We start from the raw sequence: 20,064 nt of genomic DNA on the forward strand, positions 1-20,064 counted from the left end.
ATACAGAAAACCAGTACAGGTCTAGCAAAGTTTATCTGTTCATGTTTTGCATTGCAGCTCACGGACAATATATTTCCAGCTGACCAGTGAGGCACATCCCACTGGTGGGGGATGTAACCTGAGACCACGTGAAGTCTTTAAAATGTGAAAGTGGTATAAAACTGTTCCCAGGTAAGAACCAGCCTTAACAGGGTCTCATGTAGAAAACAGAAGGGAGATTTAAATGTAATATTCTGTACAGCCATTTCATACTCAAGCCAGAGCAGGGTGTGGGGAGGAGGAAGGACATTGAGAACTATGCACATGGCTTTGCACAGCTATGCTGATGCAGTACTTCCCTCAGAGCGGAGGCACAATCACACACGCAGACTGAGCAGCTCAAGCCTTCACCGAGGAACTCATGTGGACAAGTGCCACTCCAGCCAGCCAATGTCCTGCATCAGCAACACGTCCGATTTTCTTAACTAATCTCATGCCACTGAGATCCTTTAAAAATGTAAGGCTTCTGTCAGTTGTTCTCATACGAACTGTTAAAACTGCTTACCAGTTTTGGATGTATAGTTAACCTTCAGATGTTATTTAATTAGATGCATTGGAAGAAGTAGTAGTTCAATAGTAACGTATGGCACTCTGGACTTCTGGACTTCTTATCTTGTGTATTACTGACTTAATGCACAGCCACGGCAATACCACAGAGATTCTTGGTGCTTCACTTACCAGGATAAAAAGTAAAACACTGACTGACCCAAAAGGTCTAATTGTCCTCCAAAGGAAGGACAGTAATCATAACATGTAGCATAAGCCTAAGATGAAAAGTCTGAAGGACTTTAATAGACACAAAACTGCTCTTTTCCTCAGGGGGCAAAGAAACAGTTCCAGTTCTTCTGTTTGAGTCAAATCACTGTTAAATGCCTGTGCCAATGACCTAATTTTGTTTTCTAAAGATGTATTACTTACGCAAGAGAGACCATAACAACCTCTTCACAACTATTCCCAGTCAATTGTGGAGTTACATATTTGCAATACATACACTGCATAGTGAAACTTAACAGTGAGAAAACATGCAGAACCCAATTTAGCAGAGGGATTATAACAAGTTAATAGAGCCTCAGTTACATCTCAATTCAGTAAAAACACATCTATCAGATTTCATGCCACACATTTATGGAAATTTTAGCACCTACAGAGAAGTGAGTTAGCTTCCTGAGGCACTGATATTTTCAAATTTAAGATGTTATGGAAGCATAAAAATACCATCAATAAAGGATAATATAAACCTCTAATTTAGCGTCATTTTTCTTTTAAACCTACCAGATGGGGAGAGAACCTATTTTCTCTCACAGCTCTCTCCACTCCATACTTACTTATATGCCCACAATATTCAACTAAATAGGAGCTAACAACTAATAATAGTGGAATCATCACAGTTAATATTTTGAGAGAGTTTCTATAGGAAACTTAATTTTCACTGTATGCTTGGACTTATATTAAGAACACTTCTTGTGAGTCTAATGTTTTGTGTTGATTCAGCTGCAAAACGCTGACATAAAACATTACAGCTTGCTACACTAGCTAAATTCTCACCAAGGACTAAATCACACCGAGGTGTAACAGGTTTGGCTATGACATACCATCCTCTTGAATTGTGATTTTGTGGCAGACCTGGTAAAACTGTCATTGTGACCTAACCTAAAGATAACCAGCATTTTTACGCCTGCCTACACCTACCCATGAGTTGCTTCTTATGGGCAGGAATGATGTGAACATGCAACAGACTCCTCTGTATCTGGTGATATTTAGGTCTGTTTGGAGCAGTTCCAGTCAGCCCAGGGCTTACCAGCGTGGGGCTGACACATACAACCTCCCAGCAGTCGTCATGTGAGAAAATGCCGTGGGCTTGGGTACAAGTGGAACCAGCTTGGTGTCAGAGCATGGTTCATTTTTTTCCTACCCATTAGCAGCCCGATACTCTTCCCAGTCAAGTTCATGAGGTTTTTCCTACTGATTTCAGCAAGAGGAGAATTTTAATCACAAAATACTCTCAATATTTTAAAAACCCTTCACATAAAGGTAAAACACCCAAGCATCATAAAACTGGAAATAGGGGTATTTCTCACTCTCTAACTTACATTAACAGAAACAATTTGAAAAAAAGCCCAACACTCTGAAAGTTACCATTTTCAATGAAAAAGCTAATGTACATTGCAAACCTGAATGGGTTTTACTCTGCATGTTATATCTAAAAAGTAGCTGTTCACATCCTGGCACAACCCAGCCACGCAGAAAAACGTCTGTGCTTGCCTGTTCTGCCAACAGTTACTTTACAGCTTGAGCAGGTATTTAAGTTGCTTCTTATTAGCTCGAGTGCTAATTTAGCTGAAAAACCCAGCAGACCAAACTCTTCTCTTGGTGAAATACTCACCCCACCCCACCACCACACATACACACACGCACCCACTCCTCTTCCCTTCCATGTGATGGCTTGGAAATTCTTCCCAGTGTAATCCTAGTGTGGGAGAAGCAAAGCGTATCCCTCTGCCAGCATTGCTGCTTGGCCAGCATGCAGGAAACAGTTAGTTCCCTTCGCAATGCTTAAGAGGAGGCAGTTTATCTCATGTTATTGCCAAATGGGGGAAGTTAAAGTCACAACAAGTGATCATGTGCTTGATAATGTTTGTACACATGATGATCACACTTCCTAGTAAACTAATTAGGGTATTTTGGCATGCTTACATCCATAAATGTGTCACAAGACATCTATGCTTAGATATTTATATGAGAAATTACCTGTCATCGTGAAAAAACATATACAGCTAGAAAGAGTTGAGGAGACAGGGAGCAGTTTTCCAAGTTATTGCCATTAAGAAACAAAAAGGTTAAAAAGAAGAGCTATAAGTTTAGGTAAGCCTTGCTACATACTTGCCTTACAGCCAGGCAGGAATCATTTACTAACCTAGCAGACAATGTAATCCTGTAATCCCTGTGCTGCAACCCAAAACCAAAGTGCCAACAAAAGTACATAGCTAACTCAGAACAGAGGACTGCTTGGTTTTCCACAAGACCAGACATTTAATGTCAGTGCTGGATCTTCCTAACTACTACTTTGTTGCAGTTTACTAAAAATAATGTTTGAAAATGAGATGTGAAAATAAAGACTTTTTAAAATTCTCATAGAGTGTTAAAAGCCCAGACACACTCATTCATCATGCCTTGGAATTAAAGCTACCATTATTTATGAGGGTTCAAATAGGAAAGTACACTGGTACAGTAATGAACATGAAAGTGGATAAAGACTGCTTATTTGATGTACACAAGCAAAAATAGTGAAATTGGTATTGTGGAATGAAAAGTGATTAAAACTTTTTTCCTGCATTTTTCTTCAATTACATGATAGGAAGAATAGCAAAAAAAAAAAAAAAAAAAAAGGGGGGGGGGTTGAAAAGAAATAGGGTTTTTTTTGCCAATACTAGAGACCAATATACCCTAAAAATATCTCCACATATTTAGGCAAAATTCTGCAAATGCCAAACCCTAAAATGTTGTTTTCCTTATCTCTTGCTGGAAGACACACAAATTTATGGTGAGCAGGAAATGTTTACTGTATCTCACATTGCATAGTTCTGAGATTAGATGGGGGAGTGAAGGAATATTCATTCATGGTTACAGTTTTCTTGAAACCTTACTGCCCCATAAAGCAGCAGCAGCACTGCAGTACGTCTTTCCTCACACATAAATATTAAAAACTTCCAGATATAGAGAGATGAGCTCGTTAACAAACTGAAGACAAGTAAGATGAAGCACCCTGAACTGCTTGTTTTCCCATTAATTGTTTTGACATTACAAGATAAAAATCTGTGAAGAGACTTTCACAGCAAAGCAGTGTCTGTAAAGCATTTTGTAAAGATAGCAAGTCTTTACACATCAGATTTTGGTCTGGTTCCCCAAGATACAACCTATTTCAGTTTGTCAAATAAAAATAGATAACTAAATAGCTAAGAAATTAAATCAGCATTAGTGTATGCTTAAATTTTTAAGCTCTGAGAATTGTTATAGATGTAATGTCAACCATATGCTTAGTATCTAGCTGAATTATTATCAGTTTATCTAATGGTAATTAAGAATTCCCATGTACATGTTGAAGAAATCTAACTATTTGCATATCGCATAAACCATAGTGCATTATGGCTTAATCAAAAAAAGAAAACCCCACGCATTCCTTTTTTCCTATCTAAATAGAATTAGGCTTCTTTAAAGAGAAATTACTTCATATCATGCAGCTTTTTATCTTACCTCAACTATGTCATAATATGCCTCATTAAAATATCAAGGAGTGTTTATATTTTATTGTCCAATCATTCTAATTTCTTATTTCCTCTATGAAGAACAATCAATAATTCATTGCAAAAATGCGCGCTTCACATTTGTTTCCAGTAGTCATTCCACTGCCATTTAACTAACAGAGAGGTGGCCATAATCCAGTCTTGACAAGTACTCATCTCATTAATGCCTTTTTAATCATCAAGGATGACATCCCTGTCAAGTTCTAGATAAATTACGTCAAAGAACATTCAACACACAAAAGCATCATTCTCTCATACATTTGAGTCTAAATGGGTTTATTATGGAAATATGAAATTAAAAAGCAGTGGGCAACAATATAGGAAAAAAGTAAAAGAAAACATATAAAAGCAAGGGGTTTAGTGCCATGTTGAAGAACCAAGGGGGTTTTGTTTGGGTTGGTTTTTTGTTGTTGGTTGGTTGGTTTAGGTTTGCCGGGGGTTTGTTTTGGTTTTCCTCCTTTCCCTGCCTTCCCCTGTGTCACAAAAAAATATATGAACTATCAGGATTATTATTTCTTCTTCCTCCCACTGCTGTTGTTCCACTGCCACTGAAACACTTCAGCCCTGCTCCTTCCCTCTTGCTTTGCACGCTTCCATCTGACAGCTTCTTCCACAGCGTTGCCTCAGGGCCAGCATGGGGTTCACCAAGAGCACAGCAAGATAGCGACTATGATTTCAGTTTCAGTGCTAGTTCTTCAGCCAGGAGCAGCAACTGCAGTAAAATGAATCTAACTTTAATGATGTAGCTCCAGGCTAAAGTATGTTAAGTATCTCAGGGGTGTTGATATGTGCACAGACTGGTCAGCGCTAGCAGAACTAAAAGGTGCAGCAAAATGCTCACACACAACTTCAGAGAATTCAAGAAACCTTAAAAGCAGTATTCACCAAGGCTAACTTCAGTCAACTGAGTTTTCTCTCCCTTGACTTCCTCCAGAAGTAATGAAGGAAGAGAGCAACTCAGCAGGAACCTAACTTTGATCCTTTGAATCAGCCCTGGAAGAACTTGTCTGCTATTAACTACAGAGAAGATTAGCCTTTTTCAATACCTCCCTTTTGTCTCTATTCAGCCCATGCAAGCAGACTTTAAAAGTTTATAATTTGGCAAATGAATAACGAAAGACATAGCCCTGACAAAAAGGCCACCTGCTCCTAAATTTCAAGGCTATGCTCTCAAGTCAGTTATGGAAGTCAGTAGATAAAGTTAATAATAATAAAAGCTGTGGGAATTATCTTAAGTGTGAAAATTTTTTTCTCCTCATCTCAATTCCAGAAACTATGCAACCATTTCATCCAAAACTTTTAAAAACACTAAAAATAAAAATTTAGCTACAATGGAAAATTTAAAACACATGTGTGTACAAATGTGGTGCTCAGTCCCATCAAAAATATTATGTCTTGGCTCCCATAGGTTATTCTGGTGAGGTACAAAATTGTCTCAGGTCAAACAATGGCAAATTACCTTACCTCCAAACACATGCCAAATTGGGGGGGGGGGGAACCTACAGGAATTTACTGAGGATTATTACATACTAAATTATAACACCACGCAACAGGGAGGAGTCGTGCGGAACAATCCATTCACAGGGGTCAGTTTGCAGCCCTATTAAATGTTACTGTCACTAAGCCCATAGAATATTTTTTGACCCAGACCCTTATCTTCAGAAAGGAAACTAAAAATGTGAAGGCTGAAAGCTCTGCTAAATGTCCATCCTCAAGATTTGTCCCAATAAAACCATGTTCTTCCCCATCAAAAAAAACTCCCATAAAGCCCCCAAACCTACCCCCTCCTCACTTCCCCCCTGCCCCAAGAAAAGGGAATAGCATAGCAGGAATAATTAGTAATTTAGATGCATTTCACCAGATGCTTTTTAGGTAAAAATTTGTAGCTTGATTACTGCTGTTATCACAAAATGAGACCATAAATATATTCAGACCATAAAAATTTGTTACTCAATCCTTAATTTTAGCAGTTTCTGTATTCAAAAGTTTAACCAAGTGCATTTTATGAAGACATGCTTTTTACTGTTTTTCTAAATGGATTAACTGACCACATTGAAAATACATTTTTAAGATCTTATAATGTTAAGAGACTTTTATGATGAAAATTTTACAAAAAGCTGTCTAGACTAGTCAAGGTAAAGCACAAAAACAAACACAACTGAAGGAAATTTCACATAGTGTTTTCAATCCTTTTCTATATGCCACTTGTTTCAATAGAGTGCAGCTAAGACTTAATTTGACTTTTCTGATAATATCTGATAAAACAAGCTTTCTTGCTATTATCTGTGGCTGGCATTTGGAAAAGTTCATGGGGGAGCCAATGGCCAAGTGGTAGCTTTAATGTATTTTATTTTTTGAAACCTTAAGAATAACATCGTTAATACGTTCATATTCACTGAAAGGTTTCTAGACACGCCTTTGAAATAAGATTTTGAACATCTGTCAGACAAGTAAAATTGCCTATCTTCGCATCATCTCATCTGACTCATACTGGTTACGCATCTACTCTTCTCACTAACACTGTAACTGGAATTCTACCACTCAGGCTTTCTGATTATCATCCATAACTCTCCCTTCCCTCCCCAGGAGATTATAGCCCTTTCTTACACACAAGCTTTTCAAAACAGAAAATATTATTTTCTTATATTTCACAAAGATCAGGAGAAAAAGAAAATCCAGTTAAATATGTTGATACTAAAAAAAATAATCAACTCTAAAGAATTGCTGCTTTTCCAGATATCGCCCCTTTTGATGTTTATTAGGTTCTGTCCACTGAACTTAGTGGCATTGCATGAACATATCTCAGAAGAGAATTTGGCTAAGAGTAGTTAGAAAGTATGGCAGTTGGTCAATACTTATACTTCTCTGCCAATGGCAACAGTGTGTTGAATATTATAAACATTCTGCTGGGCTTCAGTGTTGCCGTATGCCAAGTTGTTCGTGTCCCACATATGGGCCATAAACCTCTGGAAGCAGAGGCGTCAATCTGGGGCTTTAAAGCAGCTTACGACAGTTAGCCACTGAATGCCCCATTGACTGGGCAATTAATTCCTTTTACTCCCTCTAAAAAGCTCAGCTTTCTTGCAGTCTCCTAGCATAATAGGTGCCATACACAGAAAATAATGTTCCCATACATCAGATTTCTAAAGTTATTCAGCTGTCTCAGTGCCTAATGGGATTTTCAAAAGCACGAAGTAATTTAACATTTATTGATTTCAATGGAGGTCAGCATTCACATGATTACCTGCAGCTGTAAGTATACTAACATCTATAATTTAACTGGACTTATAATGAGATCACCTAATTGGATACTCCAATTTTGTCATTGCTAGTGGTGTGACTTCCAAAGATGCTGAGTCTTTGCAAATCCAGGTGACTCAGAGCTTTGTAAATGCTCAGCACTTCTGAAAAGGCAGGCTCTAAGCACACCTGCCTTAATCAGAAATGGAAGGCTACCTTTGATCAAGTATGCCTGACACAGCATGTTTATTTAAAGTGCTGAAGTATCATGCACCATATACTGAGAAAGTCTGCCTAAACAGGAGACTAAGGGGGCCTTCCGCTTTCATTCAAAACTGTCTTGACATTCCAGGAGCTGTGTTTAGGTAAGCTGGAAAAACAAAAGGCTATTCATATTTCAAGGCTCCTTACCACATACATCAAAACCCAGAAGGTTCAAACTAAGTTGCCTTTAAAAACCTCTTTGTCAAACATAGTAGGACAGCATGGAGGCTACGCTCTTTGAAGAAATGGGACCAAAGGTACAAATCCATTTCTGTGAAATCTACTTTGGAATTATTTATACCTGCTTGGAAAGTTGGCTGGCACATCACTGTCTCCCAGCTTTCAAAAGGATCTTGTTATTCGCATAGCAAGAATCTACTGTACTCGAGATCATCCTGACGAAGTAAAAGCATCTCTAAACACTACAAATAGCTAGTGTCAAAGGAATGAAACAGAGCAAGGTGGTGAGAAACTGAAGCACACAGAAGAGTTTGGCAGGGAGGTAAAGACTACCATTTCTTGAAATAATCTCACCTTGGAGGTATGCTTTTGACCTATGCTCTTCAGGGAGTGCTCAACCCTAGCCAAAAGTGGAGCTCATTGCAACAAATTACCTACTTGGTCCATCCTAGGAGGAAGTTTCTCATTAAGTTGTGGAGATCACAAAACCATGTTTCTTCAGCACTTAAGGTGGAAATCTATAATAGAGAACAGATATAAAAAAGATGGGGAAAAGTTTCTGTCTTATTGAAGTAATCTTTATTAGTGCTAGTGTAGGATGCAGAATGATACAGCAGCAATAGCTTTGTGGTGTTTTTTTGTAAGTAGGCTAGAAAGGCTGGAGTAAATATTATAATATAGCTTTGGTTAGGACACAAAAAGAGGAAATCAAGATATTAATAGAGCCAAGACTGAAAAATGGACCTTTTGATTTCACTGCCAGGAAACAATTTCAAAGGCACAAAATAAAATGATGTGCTCCAAACTGTCTTGTAGATCAGCAGAACTTGAGCACATCTTAATTCTGCCTCTGAAAACTTCTAGACCCAGGTTTTGGACCTCATTGGTTATCCTTGAATTCGAATCTATGAAAACATTGAGGCTGAGGTTGGATCGCAGGATTTCTCAAATGCTTTTATATTGTACACTATGTCTTAACATAATTCTTAAACATATATCCTTCCTTTCATAGGCATGGACAACTTTCCTTTTCCATTCACAAGTCATATAATATCTTTTCAATGACTATATAAATTGCTTACATAAGAGAGCAATATTAGCAATGTGGTTTTGTCTTCCTTTTAATGCAATTCTAAAACTGAAAATGAACAGGACAGTTAAAACCATATGATTAGCTAGCTCTCTAAGGATCAAATACTTGCCATATACTTCCCAGACCACCAATAACTAGTGAACCACAGAGTGAAAAAACCTTTATGACATAGTGGAAATTCAAGATAAAAGTAGGCAAACAGTGAGTTTTGCTCATTTCACTTTACTACTCAAACAATTCTTAGCACTGTTGCCTTAAATCGACAGAAAATACAAGTACTAATACAATAGCAAGTGACTATAAAATTCTAAAACTAGGTAGTGAATTGAGCTGGGCGGGGGGAGAGCAGGGAGGGGAGTGGGTGTGTGTGAAAGACAGAAACTGTTTTCTGGTTTCTGATTAGCCAGATTCCAAAGATTATTTAGTCAGAGAAAATATTTAAGATGCCACTATACAAACCTTTCCAACAACACTATCATTTGTTTTAGGGGTGGTTACTCTTTTCTATTAAAAGCTTACATAGTTACAGTTTTGTTGTCAGGGTTTTTGGTGGGAGAGGGGTTGTTTGGGGTTTTTTAAACACTTATTTAAAAAAATAATCAAGGAATGATTTTCACATTTACAGGAATAAAAAGATATTATATAAATTACAAGAAAAAAAAACAAATACTACCTGCCACTGAAAGGTTTTCAATTAATGATAGGTCAGATTCATCTTTCAAATCCCAGCAAAAGAATTCAGAGGAACAGGAATACTGAAGATTCTTACCGATGATCTAAATAAAGCTTTTGCCCTTGAAGCAGACTGAGGCTCTTCCTAATTCAGAAAAGTTTTATAGAGCTAGGTTTTCTATTTTCTACCTTTAATAGATTCAGAATTTATTTCCTTGGTTGTTCAGCATTCTTCCTATTTTCCAGTTAGTCCTCTTTGCTTGGTTAGCCACACACAGACAGCTATTGATATAGTGCAACTATAGGTTTCTGCACAACATAGTCCAGACAATAAACACTTAACAGTTATCTCTAGCTCAGCCTATCACTAGAAACAGAATTATACCCCTGCTTGGTCTTCAGTTCCCCTCAGCTGCAAACTGAGACAATGTAGTCTCAAGGCTCCCTAAAATATCCACGTTAACAATAAATTAGATGGACAAAAGCTGAAAGAACCCAAACAAGATGTTTCCCAAGTAAAGCCAGTTTCACTCAGGTCTGAGCTCCTACAAGTTTTATTCAAAGTAGTTGTTCCTTGTTGCCAATAGTTTGCCTAAGTTTGATGCCAGCTGGCAAAACCTAGCCTGTCACCTCAGTAAAACTACCTTCCCAAACAGCACAAGCCTCCAGCAAAACGTCACTACGGACAAACTCCAGTTGAGAACATATGCCCTTAGCTCCTCTGACATCATCCTTTCCCAGTATAGCACCTTTCTCGGCATAGACGCATGGCACTGGGAAAAGCAGCCAACTCTACATATGTTCCAATAATACAGCAATGTTGGCAGCTGTGGGCTGGCAAGTTTTGGAGTCTCGTGCACACCAACACAGGAATAGAAGAGGTGTGGATTGCATTCTAGGATTTTAATTAAAATGAATACAGTTTGCCTGAGGCTTACATTCCTTCTCCTTACCTTCTTTTGTACCTGATAAATGAAAAGGGAAGGAATTTTAAGAGGAAGGAATGAGAGGAGAAATAAAATAGGTCCTTGTCTCCAAGGGAGACAATGTGTTAGCAAAAATGCAGCCATGGCAGCTTCACAGTTACATTCTAGCCTGTTGTATGATAATTAGAACTGACGAGGTAATTTATACCTTGGCTTCTACAGAACAGAGAGGGAAGCATGATCACTGGTTTCAATACTTTTAGGTGACTAAGAATTCATTACTGAATAAACTGAGAACTGTTTTAGTTGGTATTTTAGCATCTTTTGTATCACAAGATATAATATTTAATTTTGGAAACCTCACTTTTTCAAAAGCAATTACAAACCAGGCAAACCAGCACCAACATGCACGTATATCCTATATATTTCAGTATGCAGAGAAACTTTTTTTGTCAAACCTGTGCACATAAAGATATGCAGAGCGTGTGGTCAAAGTGCTTGCCACTCTTGTGCGATAAACAGTACCAGTCAAATGAAACCAGACAGGATGACTTTGCAGACTTGACCCAAACAGCCACCCATTTTCAAGCTGCACTGTGAGGCAGCACACTGCAGATAAGAACACACCTTTGGGAATGATACAGCGCACACCGCTTTCACACAGGTTGGTCTCCTTCTATGAAAGACTGAGAAGGACAACACTTAAGCCTCTAGGTGAAAGCAGGCATAAAAACTTCCCCGTCCTTGCATGTGTATAATTTGAAAGGGGAAGAGATAAGCATATGGGAGGGCAGCAGGCAGGTTCACCAGATCTTTAGTAATGGCTTATTACCCAAAAGTTTTGAATAAAATAGCGACCTTGGGCTCAGCATGCGTGTTCCCATTGAGCATTAAGGAAAACACCAAACACACCCCCGTGAATGCAAGTTCAGCAGCAGTATTGTGGTTAGATCATGACTTACTGGCACAAGGCAAGTAGGTTTTTGAAATTGAAAGCAATTAAGCTATCTGCATGTTTATATGGTAGCATTCATTTTTGCACGAGCTTTTTCTGGGTCGCTGCAAAGGAGACATTTGAATAACAACCCCTTAAATTTTAATCACACATTATCTATTCACAAGTATGTCAGGTGGCTGAATGGAAAAAATAACCAATGATAATTAAAAATAGATTTTTACTCAGAGAAAAAGAGGAAAAGATACAACTCTTGTACCTTAATAAATCCAACTCCTGTTTAATACACAACTAAGCAAATGAAAGATTCTAGTTCTTGGTTTACAAAAATCCAACAACTAATATTGCTGCTCAAGGGACAGTATCTCAGTAGACATCTGGAGAACCTACTGATTAATTAATAGATTCATTAATTAAACAGCTGTAGTGTTAGAAGAGAATTTAATTGTTTGGATTAATAACCCTACTAATTAGTCCTAAAGAAAATCATCAACAACCTAGAGTTGAGAAAACGCTGACTTCCTAAATGCCCATCTGCATGATTAACGTCACATTTCTAGAACACGTTAGCTAACTACTGACTTACAAGACCATATGTGTGTGCTGTGGGAACATACAGAGCAACTACAAAAGCGGTGATATTTCTGGTCTCCAGCATATATACCACTGGAGACAACTGCTATTAAAAATCATTCACCTATTTCTTGATTCTGAAGTATGGCACCAGTGTGGGAATTTGAGAAAAAACAATTATAACCACCAAGCCTGTGAGAATACATAAATCATGAGGCAGCCTATGAATATTACTTAATTTAAAAATCATCAAGGTATACAAGTGATACACAAAAGCAAAGAGAAGCCTATGCAAAACCATGACAGGGCTGCAATGTTTGTGAATAACCTTATTTAATTGTCTTGTCTCACCAAGAAGATGGGCATATCTCTTTTTACAAAAGAAATATTGTAATTATATGAGGTATTTCATATGAACCATAATCATCTACAATGTGTGACAGCCAGCTTAGAGTGGTGTCTAACAACGAGCTAAAGACCTTATTGCAGAATGTTCCTGTCATCATAGTTGAATCTGACAGTACGTCTATACGATGTTAAATACGCTAAAAATTCTGATACTGGTTTTCCTCCTTTGTATCTAAGTTACCCAAATGTATAATGGAGATAGTACATCAAGGGATATTGTGAAAAAAACAAAACAAAACAAAACCCAAAACCCAAACTTTGTGAAGCACAAAGATGCTTCACTGACATCCACCTTAAAAGCCCACAGAGAAATGAATAATTTTGCATTAAACACAGTTTAATTAGCATACCAAAATGTACTAGGGATATAGTGAAGAAAAAGTAACATTTTGCACATCACACATCCCGTGGGATGAAAAAAGTTTATGATCAGTTGGAAAAAAAAATTATCTATGAAATAACATATACATGGAAGAAGGGAAAGGGTAAAGAAGCTAAAATTGCATAGATAGCCACAACCTGGTTTCTTCTCTGAGTGCTTGTTTCTGCAGCCATAATATTCTCTTCCTGCAGTCCTGAATTCTTTAGCTTAAGTCTTTGCATGCTGTTTATTTTTGGAAAACTAGTTGCATTGGCAAAGCCCGAGACTGAAAGAAACCACTCCACATCAAATTCTAAAAGCTACTTAGTTAAACAAAAATTCACAGAGGTACCTGGTAGAATCTCAATAGCAAAAAGATACCAAGGATGTTTTTAAATCCTACTGCATCACTTTATGCCCAATTCACTCTGGCCCAGGAAGTCAAAGAAATCTCTTCATGAATGTGTGTCACATTACTATAATAGACTACATGACAACAGGAAAGAAACCTAATTTATAACTCAAGTGAAACTATCGCTTACACAAATATATAGGATACTTGTCATTGTAAGCTTTGTTCAGGGTGTTTATTTTACCTGCAATGTAATGCTTAGATATTACTATCAAAACCAAAATTCCTTCTCACAAATGCCTAAAAATTCTGCAGTTGTGTGATAAATCAGAAGTTTAAGAGAATATTGATCCAGTAAGTTCAGCTGATACTTGCTATTAACTTCAGTCCTACCAAGCATCTGCACACTTGTGTACCATAAGCCCAGTGCTTCCAAAACACGTTACATCTCACCAAGAACACAATCTGCAGAGTGAGAACTGAGTAGAGAGTGGGAGGAATGTTTAGAGAAACCTTCAGAGGCTGCTTGCCTAAAGATGGAATAAAAGGAAGTTGTGGTGGGTTGACCCTGGCTGGATACCAGGTGCCCACCGAAGCTGCTCTATCACTCCCCTCCTCAGCTAGACAGGGGAGAGAAAATAAAACAAAAGGCTCGTGGGTCAAGATAAGGACAGGGAGAGATTACTCACAAGTTATCATCAACGGCAAAATAGACTCAACTTCACAAAATTAGTTTAATTTATTACCCAACTAATCAGAATAGGATAATAAAAAATAAACCTGAATCTTAAAAACACCTTCCCCCCCACCCCTCCCTTCTTCCTAGGCACAGTTTCACTCTGGAATTCTCTACCTCCTCCCCTGCAGCAGCGCAGGGCGATGGGGAATGGGGGTTGGGGTCAGTTCATCACACGTTGTCTCTGCTGCACCTTCATCTTCAGGGGCAGGACTCCCCACACTCTTCCTCTGCTCCAGCGTGGGGTCCCTCACACAGGAGACAGTCCTTCACAAACTTCCCTGGCATGGGTCCTTTCCACAGGCTGCAGTCCTTCCGGCACACACTGCTCCAGCGTGGGTCCCCCGCAGGGTCACAAGCCCTACCAGAAAACCTGCTCCAGTGTGGGCTCCTCTCTCCACGGGGCCACAGGTCCTGCCAGGAGCCTGCTCCAGCATGGGCTTCCCACGGGGTCACAGCCTCCTTCGGGAACCCACCTGCTCCGGCGTGGGGTCCTCCCCGGGCTGCAGGTGGAGATCTGCTCCACCATGGACCTTCATGGACTGCAGGGGGACAGCCTGCCTCACCAGGGTCTTCCCCACGGGCTGCAGGGGGATCTCTGCTCCGGCACCTGGAGCATCTACTCCCCCTCCTTCTTCACTGATCTGGGTGTCTGCAGGGCTGTTTCTCTCAAATATTCTTAATCCTTTCTCCCTGCTGCAATTGCTGCTGTACTGCTTTTTTTTTCCCTTCTTAAATCTGTTCTCCCAGAGGAGCTACCACTGTCACTGATGGGCTCAGCCTTGGCCAGCGGCGGGTCCATCTTGGAGCTGGCTGGTATTGGCTCTGTCAGACGTAGGGGAAGCTTCCAGCAGCTTCTCACAGAAGCCACCCCTGTAACCCCCCGCTACCAAAACCTTGCCACACAAACCCAATACAGAAGTGTTCAAGTTGTGCAAAAACTGAAAACCAATAATGGTAGTAGTAATATAGAGGTTTGGTAGGAAAGTGATCTTGGTGAAAAAAGTGGTCAATATACAGCTACAGTTGCAAGATTAGAGAGTAGAATGGGCAGTAGATGACCTGTGGCATCTGAGATCTCACACACAGAAAGTATACCCTTCCCTGCCACTCATATGTAATACATGGTCTATCTTCTAGTTTCTTCCCTGCCTGGGTCTGTTAAAAAGGTAATTGAAGAGCCTTAACTAGTGACGAAGAACCTGGTGCTATCTCTGCACTCTCCACCCTCCCATGTGTCTCACCTCCCAAAAGCATGTGCTAATAATAAAATTATAGGCCAGACCAAGTTAGAGCACTTTGTCCCCTGTTGAACTCTGCAATGCTTGTCTGTACAATGACACAATTTCTTAGGGTTACAAAGAAAGGGGGGAGAGGGGGCACGCTGGAAAAGTAAGTAACTCCACAGTCTGTGACAAAGGCATCCATCCACTGTTCTACCAATACGTTTTCCTAAGAGAATTATCTGTTTTATCCAATTATTGTGTCATACAAAATAAAGACACAGGTAGCAGAATAGAGACCACAATACCGAGGACTTGCCCATTAAAACTAATTGTCTACTTGATTTAGCAATTTGCTTCAATTTTATTGTACAGTTCTCAGAACAACTAGAACTATTTGAAGAAGTCCTCTGGATAACCTGGAAAGAAGAAAAATGAATCAAAGAAAATGAGATGGGTCATGCACTGGAATGAAGGAAAAAAAAAAAACATTATCCCAGGCTTCTTTTATACCACATTTATAGAAAACAGTAAATGACTGTTTTTACTGACAGAAAAAGAACAAAATTCTATACATGAATTCTAAGAAACAAGTCTGAAATTTAGCAAAATATGTTCAAAGGAACTTTGTGTCACAGGAAACCACCTTCCTGCCTTCTGTAAGTATTCCAAAAGTTAACAAAACCACTCTAGACAAAAACAAACATTAAAACCTATGGTAGGAAAAATTCTCTAAGTAGATTTACTTCAGGGATAAAACCCACAAATTCCTATTACATGGTGTTAGGGAAAGACAGATATCTATTTAGATTGCTGTGGCTGCAGTCAATAAATGTATTTCATCACTGCTGCTGCCAAAACAGTCTGTACAGAAACGTGTCTGACAAGCGTAAAGAGAACTAAGAGAAATTGAATGACTTATTGTTTGCATTACATTAATAACTGAAGTGTCTGGAGAAAGATGAACCAAGGGGGATCAGCTGGTTAAGAATAAATCATTGATATTGCATTTTTAAAAATAACCTTTATCCATAACTTATTTTGTGACTTTTCATATTACTTTTTCCTCTGCATTTGATACCCTTTCCCCCTGATGCCTATTTAAGAAAGTATCACATACAGTCAATGATTCTGTTTACCTGACACACACAAAAAAAATCCCGAACATAACAGTTACCAAATCATACATTTAAATTGCAAACATCAGCTAAAAGTAGGTTATTTTCTGAGCATGGAAGAGCCTAACTGAACAGAAAAGTAATTTAAAGGAGAACGTATTGAACCAAACTACTGGAATTAAACAAATAGCACAGGAACACTATTGGTAACTTAAGTAGCACCTCTATGGTCCTTTAGCTTTCCCTTTTTCCTCCTGGGTTTTTGGCATTTTAAAAAATATATAAATCAAACTATGTAATTATTTAGTGTGGTACTGATTAAGTCAATTAAGAGACTTTTTTCCCCCCTTCAACTGAAGTATCAGGAGAGGAAACTTGAATTTCTAGCTATGTTGAAACATAACTGCATTCAGCCTTCAGAAACTGGTCAGCATCAGCAGATGACAGGTGATCTGTCAACCAGTAGATTAAAGTAAAGTTAAATGTCCCTGCTACTATTGCAAACACTTTGTGTAATGGCCCTTTTTTAAAAAACATATATAGAAAATATTGTTACTGCTACAGTTGAAGTTATTGGAATACCTCTTGTAGCTGAACTAATTATTATTAAAACACACTCTCCTTAAATTGCTTGCATTATTATGCCGTATTGAGAATAGGAAAGTGCAATAAAACCCAATTCACAAACCCAAGAAACATGTATTTGTTTTCAGAGAGGCTAATTTTTATGATGATAGAATATACAAGAAAAGAAAGGAAGTTTCTACAGGGGAAAACAATGCTCACATAAAATAAAAATTTTAAAAGAGAGAACAATTTGGAAACACAAAACTGAGGATTGGAGTCCTATGTGGGAAGAGGGAAATCAGGGACAATGAGTTTTTATACCTGTGCTCAACCATAACGAAAGTCTGGTGATACCAGGATATTTAAATGTGATTCTCACTTCTTTGTTTAGATACTAGTAGTGGAAAAAATAGGGAGGTTTTTTTTTTTCTTGTTTTTTTGTTTTTAATATGCATGTCAGCCAAATAATTTAGTGTCAAAATATAAGTGTCAAAGTCAGCCTGCCTTCTCTGTCAAGAACACAGAGAGGATATGAGCATGTTGCCAACTTCTACAACACTGTCAGAAGTGCTATCAGCGCTTTTCTTTTTTTTCCTGAGGCATATGGTTAAGTGACAATCCAATGAGCATCCACTCTTTAATGATGTGTTCTTTGTAGCTGGGTGAAAAGCTTAAAAAAACACAAAAGCAAAAACAACAGACAAAAATTAATTTCAGAAGAACTGAAAGAATCTGAATCGATCTCATGATTTTCAGTCCGTTTCCTTATTTCTTTTTTGAGTGGTAATACAGCTGTGGTGGCCTGGAAGAGTGAATAAATGGCTGGTACACTCTCAGTAAGATCTGTGGATGGCAGTACCCTAAACCCAGTCAGGTAGAAACTGAAGTAATTAAGAGCCACCATAAGGGGACATATACCACCAAGGTGAACATGGCATCAAAGTCTCCAGTATGTGTCCCTTGTGCAGAGGGAAAAACATGACAGCTCCTCACCCCATCCAGCACAAAAGATATTTACTGCAGAATCCACTACATCCCTCGTAGGTAAGAATGAGGGTGATGAAACAAGACAGGTTTTCATGCAGATATCTAAATAGGCTTCTACAGCAAATAACTTCCACTGCCCAGAACCAGGTTAAATTATGCCCACTGCTGGACCAGCACTCTTACTCCTGAGAACACAACTGAGATTTTCTGGCATGAGCACGTGACGATTTAGCAATATTATTGTTCACAACCATTTAGAGGGAGATCTATTACATATACCTACATATGCAATACTTTTTCTTTTTTCTTCTGTTTTTTAAAAGAACATAGTTGTACTCACTAGCATTACACAGTTCCTGGTTCCCAAAGAGACCATGGAGAAAAGAGTTAAAACACCATAAGTAAGTCATAAGGATAGCATCCTTCCTCCCCCATCCACATCCTCCTCCTCATGGCATGAATTCTCTGTGTTCTGGGCAACAAATCTGGCCCTGCTAAAAAACAATACACATTTCTACATTTTCACTTCTTTATACATACTGTATATGAGGCATTTAACTCAACTACCTCCTGGGTTTCAATAAATAAAGCTTTAGAAAGAATGTCACTGCTCTGCCATGGATTCTTATCTCAGAAGTCCCATGTCTTTCCATGGGACTTTCTGTCAAGGTATGTCAATGGAAGAGAAATAAAACTGCACCATAACCAAACACATCTACATCTCCACAGTGCACAGGGTTCATTTAATGCGCACATCAAATATAACTACGCTTTCAATGCCTGCTCCACCTTCAGATCACAAATGCACGAAAATATTAAAAACTATCATAAAAACTAACAATTATGGTTCTTTAATGCTTGCATTTCTCATTTGCAAGGGGGAGGGCAGCCTGCATTGGCACTTTCCTGAAACAGAGCAGCATTTTCCATGGCTCTCCAGTATGCTGTATTGCCAAGTGTCTTATACTGGATCTTATAAATCAAATCAAGAAAATGTATACATCAGTGTAATATAGATACAATTCCTTTTGGGTTAATCTCCACCATGTAAGAGTGTCTTTGCATATTTTCACTGTGCATTACTTAAAAAAACCAAACCAACAAACCAACCAACCAACAACAAAAAAAAAAACACTACCAGAAAGCCTGCCACCACAACAGGTTGGCTTTTATGAATAAAGCAGATGTTCTAATAAGAGTCACAAATATCCAACATTTAATTCTTGATTCCCTTTTTAATGGTCTCAAGTTACATGATTCTTGATAAATAAGTAGTAATAAAAGTAAAGGAAAACAATACATTGGACAGAAAAGGTATTGCAATAAAAAAAGTTCTGAAGCAACTGTTATATATAAATGAAGTTGCTCTGGATTTATTTCAATTCAGCTGTGGATAGTGTTAAGCCCACTTGGAGTCCTCTACTTCTTGCCATAAATTTCAGCCTCTACATCTGCAAATCAGCTTGCTGCTGGAAGTACAAATGATGAGATTTATGGTACATGGGAAAATAGCAACAACATCTCCAAGGCCCTTGAATCAGCAAAACTATTCTTTTTTTTTTTCAGGAGCTACTAAATGATATAATGAAAAGGAATGGAAGACATCTTTCTGAGTATAATTCCAGCCATTTACATCTCACAACCAAGAATTTGGCAGACAATTTCTTTCCATTTGGGCAGTGGATAGATAATACACATAAATCTTTCACAATACTTTTTATTTTATTTGCACCAAAATATTATATTACTCCAAACACTGTGACACTTAAACCATGATAATATGCTGTATCATAAGGGATTGGTGAGTGTAGCCACCTTAGGGTATTTTTCTCCCTCTCAGCAAACCATTGTTTTCCATTTGATGTTATCTCTCTGTAGGACACCACACTGTTCTGGGAATGGTAGCCCAGGATGGTCCCAGGTTCTGCTCCAACTCCTCTTGTTAGAGCTTTTTAGTGTTTTCTACACTCATGCACACAGTGTTGTTCATGCAGCTCTGTACTGCCCAGAGTCAAAAGATACTCCTCAAATCACACATACAAACAAATCCCAGACAAAAAACCCCCGAC

At 38.5% G+C, this 20,064-nt stretch overlaps 1 protein-coding gene across 5 annotated transcripts in view; it reads right to left on the minus strand.

Annotated features, from left to right (window-relative positions):
- Nucleotides 1-20,064, minus strand: part of LOC142034537 (SAM and SH3 domain-containing protein 1-like) — a 570,133-nt gene that overhangs the window by 502,062 nt on the left and 48,007 nt on the right. The window contains exons 1-2 of one of the 5 annotated variants that reach the window (XM_075036021.1): nt 9,887-10,351; nt 8,463-8,542 (exon numbers count right to left, since the gene is read on the minus strand). The exons of 3 other annotated variants lie outside the window; for them this stretch is intronic. The gene's annotated coding sequence lies outside the window, so the exon portion shown is untranslated. Of the gene's footprint in view, nt 1-8,462; nt 8,543-9,790; nt 10,352-20,064 lie in introns of those variants that run through there. One more of the 5 variants, XM_075036020.1, reaches the window with a different exon arrangement.

The sequence above is a fragment of the Buteo buteo genome, chromosome 9 (genome assembly GCF_964188355.1).
Source record: "Buteo buteo chromosome 9, bButBut1.hap1.1, whole genome shotgun sequence".
Classification (NCBI taxonomy): domain Eukaryota; kingdom Metazoa; phylum Chordata; class Aves; order Accipitriformes; family Accipitridae; genus Buteo; species Buteo buteo.